The sequence below is a fragment of the Eumetopias jubatus genome, unplaced genomic scaffold (genome assembly GCF_037043125.1).
Source record: "Eumetopias jubatus isolate StellerSeaLion01/CBP00866 unplaced genomic scaffold, mEumJub1_p1.0 scaffold_10, whole genome shotgun sequence".
Lineage (NCBI taxonomy): Eukaryota > Metazoa > Chordata > Mammalia > Carnivora > Otariidae > Eumetopias > Eumetopias jubatus.
In genome coordinates, this window is record NW_028274816.1 from 44272180 (window position 1) to 44283313 (window position 11134).

Below are 11134 nucleotides of genomic sequence, written 5' to 3' on the forward strand. Positions count from 1 at the left end.
CAGCCGCCAAATCACTCAAGCTCCCACTTAGAGGAGGGGAGAAGAGAGACAAGGTGGGGCTGCCTGGGCCTTCCCGCCTCCCTGTTGATTCCCTGAAGAGCCCGTGCAGCAAGGGAAGGGGAGCCCCTGGGGGGGGACCTCCTGCTCCCCAACAGTGACCTGGGTCTTCTGTTTGGGGGTGAAACTTCCCCTTAGCTCTAACTCTCCCGCTTCCTTTGTTTAATTTTTGTCTTGCCTGCTTGATGAGGGCATTAGGAGATTTTCCTTGGAATAGACACACCGCCTGTTCTCTTTCACCCCCTCCGTGTTCATTCTGCTCTCCCTCTCCTCCCTTCCTTGCTGCGTTCATCCCCGAGTCAGACGCAAAAGCAAATGGGAAAATCAAGGGCTTTATTTGAAATTATTTTGGAATGGAATATTTTTAAGCATTTTTTTTTTCTGACCTGAAATTTGAGAAGACGTTTGTGCAGCACCAGGCATATTTGATTTGAAACCTCATACGCGTTCAGACTCACTCACGTCGGGGCAAAGCCTCTGTGTCCTACCAGGAGGGGGCCATGAGCGGATGCACAGCTGCACACAAACCCCAGCTTTCCTTCCCCATGCAGGATTTGGACTCTGTTCTCTTAGTTCTCCCTGATATTTGTGGTTTTGCCCTCACGGGATCATGAGGAGCAAGGTGGGGTGTATTTTCTTAACTCTGCAATTGGCCCAGCGGGAAGCACACCTATCCTGAGCAGTGGCAGGAGTTTCTGGGTTTCTAGATTAGAGAAGAAAAAGACTCTGTGCTGTAGTGTGATCACACTGGGCTTGCTCAGAACAGGAAAAAGAGAGAGAGAGAGAGAGAGAACAAGAGAACACTTTGCATGACACACGAGCTAGATTGGTACTAGTGGCCTGGACTGCTGGCTTCAGGAGGGACTGTGGTCACATGTGGGCTGAGTGGGAAAGGTTACACTCACTGGGGCAATGGTGTTGACCTCAGACCCAAAAGACAAGGAACTTCTCCATGTATTGCCTTTCTGTGCCTAGAATCACGGGACTGATTTTCAATTGCAGACAAAGTATTTGGGAAGTCAAAGAACACTCAATAAATCCTTACCGAATACATGAATCAACTAATTTAACTTTCTCCAAACCACCATTTTGGCAAATTGAATGCTCTATGGGAATTGCTCCTTCCAGGGACTTAACTGTGTCCCTCCCTGCCCGGTCTTGCTGTGGTTTGTAAAGAGCCCTGGGATGCTAGCTGGGCACTCATGTGAGTTACTTGGAGGATGATCAGCCAAAAGGAATATATGAGTCCTTTGAAGGGAGATACAACTCCATGAATGGCAACAGTTGCATTTTCTTTGACACTTTTGAAGATGCAACATCCATCTACACTGCAACTCACATACACGTAAAAAAGACAAAAGGAAAAAGGTAAAGATTATGAGATGGATTTCCTGTAATATTTAATAATCACATTGAAACACTGACATAAATTGCGCTGCATTTACAAATCTCTATTTCCTTTGAAAATTACACCCCAGCATTTAATTCACCAAAATAACTCATTTTATACAGCACAACAATGTAGTAAAATAACTCATCTCGAATATGTGGATATGAATAGATTTAACACATCTGCATTGAACAAAATGAATTCATCTGAAAGCTGAGAAACTGGTTCTCTTTCGAGAGTTACCGATTATTTTACCATTCCCTTCAGTTTACTTGTTTGTTTTTGTTAAATTACTTTAGGAATTAGGAAATGAGAAAAGCAGAAACACTGGGTAGGTTTTTCTTTGCTCAGAATAGGGGAAAGAGGTATAAATAATCATTTGTATTATACCTTATTTCATTAAAAATTATATTTACAATTGTGCAGAGACCAGGGAGAACCGCTCCCGCCCCCAGCCCGTTCACTGTGGGTTGTTTTGTTTAATCCTTGGAAAATACTGTATTTCCATTATAACATTCTCCCAACAGAAGTCTAGATATTACAATAATTTTTGAAGCTGGATGTAAAGTGCTAAAAACAAATTAGAATTCAAGTGCATGGCAGGGCTCCTCTCTGGGAGGAAGAACCCATTTTCAGACATGGGGTGGTATCCTTGATGGAAAATGTGTTTATCACATGCCGGTTCTCATGCAGGGCCATGGGGCACCCCACGGAGGGTACCACAGTGGGGCTTCCCTATAGCTGAGTCGTGATTTCTGGGTTGGCACAGAAAGCAGAGTCCATCTGTGATTGGTGCTTTGGGGATGTCGTAGTGAGCCCGGACCACATCTGAAGGGAGAAAGTAAACCCACTGTTGAGGTGTGCATGTCCCGCACCCCGGGTGAATCTAACCATTTCTGGGTCCTGAAGGGCCTCTCCAACGCATAGCACTTTGAGGGCCGCAAGTAAAATCTGCTGGACCCCGCTATAGCATTTGTGAAGGTTAGAGACCCCCACTGCCCTCTGCTCGTGCAACTGGCAGGTTTCTCTCTGTGAGCTGGGACAGAAATGGAGGTGTTCATGTAGAAGGCTGTAAAAATGTAAAACCCCGGTCTTCTGATGCAAAACCTGTGGGGAAGAGGCCGTGAGTGGGTCCTACGCCATCAGTTTTGCATACGCAGTCCTTCAGATGCGTCACAACTTCCAGCTTCAGGATCTGTAAAGTGGAAACACTTTCACAGCCAACAAGGTGCAGAATCTCTATCTTCATGATGTCTTTCCTCAGATGAATACTCTATTCTCTCTCATGGGAATTTTTATCACTACCCCATATCTGTCGCATCTTTCCAAAGTATTCAACTTAGTTTTCATTAAGAAAAACATCTATTTTTTTGCTCCCAGGTAATCAATTTACACAACTTATTAAATTGCGTAAGGATAAACTAGGTGCAAGCAGGTTTGAGAACAAACTCATCTGAACCCTGGTAAACATTCAGCTCAGCCAGTGAACGCCTAGCTTTGAGCATTCAGGATGGGGCAGGCCTCAGTCAGAGAATCTTCCAGAAGGAACCACCAGCTCTGGTCAGTCAAGGGCTTTCTAGGTCAGACTTTGTCCAACTTAGGGGGTGTTCAAGGAATGATTAAACAAGGCTAAAAACACAGGCAGGGGCCAACTGATGGGGCACCCAACTATAGAATTTAGAGATTATCCTGGAGGTAACAGATAGCTACTCCTTTCTCCCTCGTTGTAGGGAGATTTTGCACCCACACCTTTTGCGATGTGACTTTGGCTTTGCCATGCCCCTGGTAGAGTAGGCAACCTCTTACCTCTGGATGTGGCCAGATTGCTTTGGCCAAAGGATGTTGATCACACATGACATGACCTCAGGCTCTGTATGTTTTCCTAACCATTTCACTTGGCCTCTCCCACTCCTACAGTCTTCCTCTGTCCCTTCAGCCTGGGCCCTGAGATGAAGGACACATGGAGAGACACAAATCTGACCTCCAGCCTGTAGCAAAGTGCCACATCCAACCCCTGGGCCCAGGGTAAGAAATGCATGTTTGCTGTGGTGAGCCACTGAGGTTGGAGGGCTGTTTGTTACAAAGCATAATGGGGATAGATAATTAACACGGGGCTGGATAGGAGTCAGTGACACGGGAGTCAGGGAACCCATCACTCTGCTTCATCTAGCTGAGCGACGTTGGGTGCATCCCTGCCCCTCTCTGGTCCCCATTTTCTTACTGGCAAGATGAGGAAGTTATAGTAGATGGTTTGGGGGGACTGCCTTGTAACCTCTCAAGGGAAGTGATGAGGTGGAAGAGGGGGTCGAACATCATCTACGTTATGGGAGGGATGATTTCTGTCACGTCGTTCACCAGGAAGTGGTCCTGGTCTGTGGGCAGCTTGTGGTCCACGGCGGGCCCAGAGTTGCAATCAGGCAGGGGCCAAGGGACACACGGAGGCAGCACATCCCAGTGTCCCCAGAGTTGCTCATAGTTTGTCCCTGCCCCCACGCCAGGCAGGATGTTGGACACATACATCGTGAATTCCTCAACTATCACCTCCCCAGTGCTGGGGGGCACAGCACCCCAGAGGAGATCACCGGGTCTCCAGGGCGATCCTCACAGGCAGGAAACTTTCTGCTGGGAGCCAGGTCTGGAATGCATAGCTCCGGGGTGGGATTTCCCAGGAAAGGTAATTATCACGGAATCAGTAATAAGGATGGAAGAGCTCGAGGAAAACGATGGGAGAGACCTCCCCGGTGCAGTCACTTGAAGGTATGTTGCCTTCCTCAACGCCAGGGCCACTGTCAGAAAGGCAACTTCATCTAACTAATTAGCAGGGTTTGCCACTTTACAAATCTGCCGTGGCTTTCTTGGCACGAAACAGCTGCTTAGGCAAAGAGCTGTAGGAACCTATTAAAAATCACAGGCCTGAAAGGCAAGAAGGGGAAGGGGGCCGATCTGAAAGAGAGAGTGGAGGAAGCAAACTTCCCTGATCAGTCAGCTGCCCGCCCCCCAACCCCTGCCCACACCGGGGCGGAAAGAGGACAAGGAGATGAGACAAGGGCCCACCCTCCTGGCGCTGGTGCTCCTGCGTGCTCACCTGCTTTCTCCTCTCGACGGGCTCTCGCTTCTTAAAGCGGCTTTGAAGGAACGCTCTCCCGTGGACTGCAACCTGTCACCGCACCCTGTCATCCGTCCAGTAATTAAAATCTGACTGATTTACTGACTGGCGCCGACCATCATAGCTCAGGATTCAGCTGATGTTCATCTTTCCCAAGGCTGAATTTACTTGGTGAAAAGAGACTGCCGGCTCCCAGGCTGAGCTGTCATTCAGCGGCCGTGGAAGCTGGAAAGACAGCTAACAGAGCCCTCACCAGCCATCTTTGGTTTATTTAATTCTAATATTTATTGCCACCCAGCAAATGAACATAATACAGACAAGTTAGGGGGAGCGGCGCAGGCTGAGCCATGGGGCCCCGGGTGGCACACCAGGGAAACTGGGGATGGCCGCAATCCAGGAGGACAGGTGTGTCCCCGAATGGCCGGCTGGCTTGAGGGTATCTGTGGGGCTGCCCCTGGTGCCTCCCATGCAGGCAGCGGGGGACTGCGGAGCAATCTAAGAGCTTTCAACAGCAAGCATGGTTATATCTGCTGCGGGACAGCATAAATGAACCAGGGTTCTGCTCAGGGGTGCTGGCAGCACGGGGCCCTCAGAATCAGGCACGGATTCTGGATTCCCCAACCTGCCCTGCAGCCTGTGGGGTGACTCAAGTTCTCCTGCCCCTCCTGCTGGTGAGAAAGCCATCCTAAGCTGTCCTGTCGTCAGCTTGCTTTGCTACCACAGTCCTGGGACGTGGCCCCGCTTGACCCTTCTTAGGTGAGGTTGAACAGAGCGCCCCTTGGAAGCAGCGTCTCCCTGAGTCTCTGGAGCTCTCAAGCCCGGCTCTGGCCCCTGAGAGAGGCGGGTTTGCTGTGGTGGCCCAGGGACCCCGTGACCCAGCTCCACCTTGGCATTCATGTGTACATCCTGGGAAGTCTGTTCAGTGCTATGCACAGAGCGGGGTGGGGAATATGTGCAGAACAGACCAGACCTGACTCCAGGCTCCGTGGGGCCTGTAGGCCCGTGGGAAGACCAAGATATGCAACAAATAAAGGCACAAAACAATTCCCATGTCCAGTTGGGGCAAGCACTGGGAAGGAGAGCGTGGGGGCCAGTGGGGGGGGAGTCGAGTCCCTCTTGGAGGGTTCAGGGGGCAGGACTAGGACCAGGAGAGACAAGGCAGGGGCCCAGGTGCAAAAGCTCAGGAGGCCCTCCCTCTCAGAGTCATGCCAGTGCAGGTTTCAGCAGAGAGTGAGGGCCCTCCCAACCTTTGCTCCCGGCACCTCCCTGGCCTCCCCCTGGTGCGGGCCCCGCCGCGATAGTTGCTGTTCGGTTTTGCAGTGCAGAGGGCTGGAGCCCGCACTCCCCCAACTGCCAGAGCCATCAGCCCCCATCACCCCCAAATCACAGACAGCTGACACGGACATACTATGGGGTTGTGCACTCACACACCTCGCTGGGCTAGGGGTAGTAATTGTGCATAATGTACAAGCCAAAAATAACAACATTGTATATATATACGTATTTTAAACAAACAAAAAAATATTACACACACATTTCTTAAAGTAAACACATTGACTGTCCTGTCAAGAAAATAAGGGGGTGTATTGGGTGGGTCATAGGAAGACGCTACAAGAGAGGAGGATTTTGTAGGTGTCATTGTTCCTCTAACACTGTCTCCTTGGGATGCCCACTCTCCCTGTTCCAGGGACGGCAGTGTTTGGAGGGCGGGATGTGTGGGGAACGCCCGGAGGAAGGGAGGTGGCCCAGACCAGCGCCCGGGAGAGTGCTGCGTCCACAGACCAAGCCCGCTGGAGCCCAGCCAGGGGGCGTGCTGGCAGAGGCCACAGGGCACGTCCATGGAGAGCTGTGACTGACAAGAACCAGGTCTCCAGACCCTTCCCGGGGGCTCTCCCACCATCCTCCAAAGCTGAGGTTCAGTTTCATTTTGTTTGTCTCCCATGGTCTTCCAGTCAGAGCAGTAATTCTAGATCCCAGTGGAACCCAGAACCTCAGAGCTCATAAACTAGACACTAATATGAAGAACATCTAAAAAAATTTAAACCAAAGCCCTTCTCCAGCAACCAGATAGCCCATCCTTCACAGCCCAGTCCACCTCCTCCGATGCTGGGGTGAACAGGGCGTCCCCGCCCTGGCTCTGAGATGCTGCCAGCCACCTGCAGGCCTGTGCTTGCTCGGTACAGCTCACCAGAACGGATGCATCTGCTAGACAAAATCTATGGCTCTTGGGAGGAGAGGAAAACGGTGCCACAGTAACACGGATCCTGTTGTTAACAGAAAGCCCGGGGATGTTCTCCTGAATAATATTGAGCATCCCAAAGGACACTGCCCTCAGGACAGCCAAGCACCTCCTTCACCTGGTTAGTAACCCCGGGGGCGGGGGGGAGGGGAGGAAGGCCAGACTTGAGATCTACCTGCTTTCCTCTCTCAGCAGAAGTTGAGTGAAGGGGCGAGACGAGTGGAAGTTCCTGTTTGTATTTTGAGTAAATCAAGTGGCTAATCAGGGTGGGATTTTCCATCTGGGAGTTGAAAGGGCAAATGGAGAACAGTTAATTTTTCAAACCATCACTCTAAAATACAGCCCCCCTGTTTGTGAGCTGCATTTGATGCAAGGTCCGGGAGGGACATCAGGAAGCGTTGTCAAGGCCAGAACAAGCATATTTTAGAGGAACAGCAAGTAAATTAAGCCAATTAAGCATTCTTATTGCCTAGGAATCTTTCTTTGCCCCATTCTTCTTCCAAGAGATCCTGCTTGCAAGACAGAATTTCTCTCTCCTTCTCTCTCTTTTTTCCTTGTTTGCATTTATACCCTTGATTTTTACCTGTGTTTCTCTATCATTAGGGACAGCATCCATCATCGTGATGAAGGTGGGAGCAGGAAGCCTGAACTGTCTGAAACTGGACTGGCTCTACAATGGGGTGGACGGCAGCTGGGGGAGGGCTTTTTGAAGACAGCCCCCCGAAATGAGGGAGACCCCACATTCAATCCCCCAGGTAGGACTGAGTGAGATGAAGTGAGATAAAGAAGCGAAACCCTTCTGGAAGTTCTCAGGAAGTAACGTGCTAGACAAATACAGGCTACGCTTATGATGATTTTCATGGTTGGGCTTCTAACATTGTGGGTGGTCCCTGAGCATGGGGCTCATTCATTCAGTTCCTATTGATCTTGAGGTTGAGATTTGCAAGCTGATGCAGGCTCTGGAGTAGAAGCAGAGACAGGGAGATGGCTCCACCAGACACCTCGCTAAGGGGGCAAGGAGGAAATTGCTAAACAGGGAGATCAGCCATGAAAAAAATGAAGACAGGTTTCTCAAAATTTTCTGACCGTTGCTCATTTGGACTCAGCCATTGGCTCACCTCAGACACTGGCATGTTTCTGTGGGGGAAGACCTGGTTGATAACAAACAACTGGAGAGTAACAAAATAAGCAAGTTGCTAGCAACACACATAAATTGTGTATTGTTTACTCTATAAGCGATGAATATGAGCATATAGGCACTTGGTTTTATTTTATAAAACAATGCCTCATAAACTAAACACTAGCCCAGCAATTTTATTACATTTACCTTGATAATATGTTGCAAGCCATTTAAACAGAACAAATTCACTGGCAGACCATCACCCATGAAGTATGACTACACAAGTACAACAGTTTTGGGATAATGTATAAATCGGTTTTAGCATTAGGGGCAAGGATGATTCATATTCGAACTGCAGTGCAAAATGTCTCGACTTAAATAAAAAAATTTTAATTTAAAGGTCAATAATGCTGTGTGTGGAATGTGTACTTCTATACACTGTAGGGGAGAGCAACAACCTACAGCAAACTAATAATGGAACAAAATTTCATGTCATTCATAAATTAAAAAAGCAAGATTGGCAGCCTTTGAATATTATGATCAACTCAAGAGACTGGTCATGGAGGGTCCTTCTGGAAAGTTGCACAGTGCTCTACACGGGGGCGGGGGGGGGGGTGCGAGGCAGGTGCACCAGAAACTCTGCAGTGCTGCCAGCCAGACTTGGAAGAAAAGTCCTCCTCAAACTGCAGGATGTTTATTAATTTCCATCCATAGATCCTTAATTATATTAACCCTTAATAACCCTCCTAATGGGTGACTAGTAACTAACCGTTGGTAATATGTAAATCTGAAACTTGGTGAAATTCACCATGAAGAGCCAATGGATGGTGGTGGCCTTAAGGAAAAAGTGAAAATTACAAGAAGGGAAGTATGAATTAAGTGTTATGGACGCTCAGAGATGGTGGATGGTGGTGGCCTTAAGGAAAAAGTGAAAATTACCAGAAGGGAAGTATGAATTAAGTGTTATGGACGCTCAGAGAAAAGAGGCGATTTTGACTGGATGGAAGGTGAGGTGGAGGGATCACAGGGCTAACAGCTGGGGAGATGGATCCTCCAGGAGAATTCCTCAAGAGCAAAGTCCTGGGGGTGAAAATGAGCAAGGGGAGAACATGTGACCCCATTTGGCTGGAGAAGGGTGTGTATAGGGGATTCAAGGTTTAAGCCTTGATTATTATCTAATAGAAATGGTAATCTAGCTATATGACAGGTTTGCAACGTGCAGTCTTCAGAAACCGAAGCTAAGGACTGCGTTCTTGTAGAACAGTGTTTGGAGAGTTAAGACCAGACCCCAAGGATAACCCCTGGTGCATCCAAAAATAGACAGTCCACAGCTGTGGTGGAGATAGAGGGTTTCCCAAACAAAGAAACACTTATCCAGAACACCTGAAATGAGATCTCCTAACAAGCATCTGTAAGGACTAGTTTAGGAAAACCTCTTCCCCCATCTCTCCCCCAGGCCCCAGGGCAACTCTTGGGTAGGGTTTTGTAGGGGCTATTACTTTGGGGCTCTCACGACTGCCAATTACACAGTTGTTTAGGAGTGGTCACAGAAACAAAGAAACAAAAATCAAGGAGAGGAGTGGAAGCTAGAACTCTTCACTCAAGTCTGGCTCAACATATTGAAATTCTTCAGGCGTTAAAACCAGCAGATCTGGAACCAAGAGTTCTGAGTTCAAATCCATCACTTAGCACTCACTGGCTGCATACCTTGGGAAAAGTGCCCTACCATTGGGACTTCGTTCTCTTTCCTATGAAATGGGAAGGATAGCAACCACACTACATGGCTCCAGGGAGGAGCAAAAGGAGTTAAGGGGTTGGAAAGTCTTCAGCAAACTCAACGCATGATGAAAATGATAGGTATCCTTACGTCCATTTCAAGAGTCTTCTGAGCAAAGAGAGGGGAAGGTCCCCTGGGGCATTTTAATTACTATGCTGTATCTACAAATCCACCTGCTCTTGGAGAACCAGGCAGGGCCGTTGCAAGAGCCCTCAAAGGTCCCTACCACCACCTCACCTCCTGAGTAAATGCTATTGTTTCTACAAAATACCCAAAGACAGGTCTCAGCTTCAGACTCAAGGAAAACATGTTTTTAGTTTTATTTTTTTTTTAAGGAGAAAGACCTCATTTCCATCAGAAGGGCAGGGCTGTCAACAACACTCTCCCCTATTATTACACTTAACATAGTTTCCAAATCAGTGATGTTACTTAACCCAATACCACACTAGTGTTCCTAAAAGCATTTAAAACAGAGCAATTTATTTATTTATGTATTTATTTTAAGATTTTATTTATTTATTTGACAGAGAAACAGAGAGAGAGAGAGAGAGAGCACAAGTAGGCAGAGCAGCAGGCAGAGCTAGAGGGAGAAGCAGGCTCCCGGCTGAGCAGGGAGCCCGATGTGGGGCTTGATTCCAGGACCCTGGGATCATGACCTGAACCAAAGGCAGACGCTTAACCAACTGAGCCACCCAGGCGTCCCTAAAACAGGGCAATTAAGCGTTCTTTGCTTTTATTTCTGTGGCTGAACAAACCTCATATATTGTGTAGTGTCTGCCAAAATGAGTTCTAGGTACTCCTCTGATATTTTTTTGTCACATAATCCACCTTAAGAGGGAAAGAGGCCGAGAGGAAGGGTGGGAGAGAGGGCGATGGAAGGAGGCAGGGAAGGGGGAGGGGCGGTAAAGAAGAGCAGATGGGAGAGAGTTGGCTTTCCCGGATGCATTCAGCGCCCGCCGGCGGGCAGGCTCTGCTGCAGCCCAGGACCCTCCGAAGGCCACCGAGACAGCGCGTGGGGTGCCCTCCTCACCCTCATTCCCTGCCTCATGCACACCTGAGGGTCGGGACTTTGCATCTAATTGGACAGCTGGGCTGGTGACTGTGGCTTGTCCTGCCAGCCGCCTCGTCGGCCACAGTGACAGCTATATCACTTCCCTGATGTGAGTGGGAGCTGAGGAGTGTTGACACATGACCAACTTCCCCCTAATGTCCTTCAACCAATCTGACAGTTGTCCGGCAGGGGCTAGTCCACCTGGCCGCCAGTCCTCATGGAGGCATCGTGGGGCAGCTTTCGAAGAAAAACAGGCAGGAGAGACTTCAAATGAGGCTTTTGTTTCCTTCCAGGCAGTGACTTGGGAACTGAAGCAAGCCCTGAGGGCGATGGCTAGTGTAGACTGGTGTAGGACCTGCCACCGTGCAGGGAACAGCGGACAACAGCATGGGGG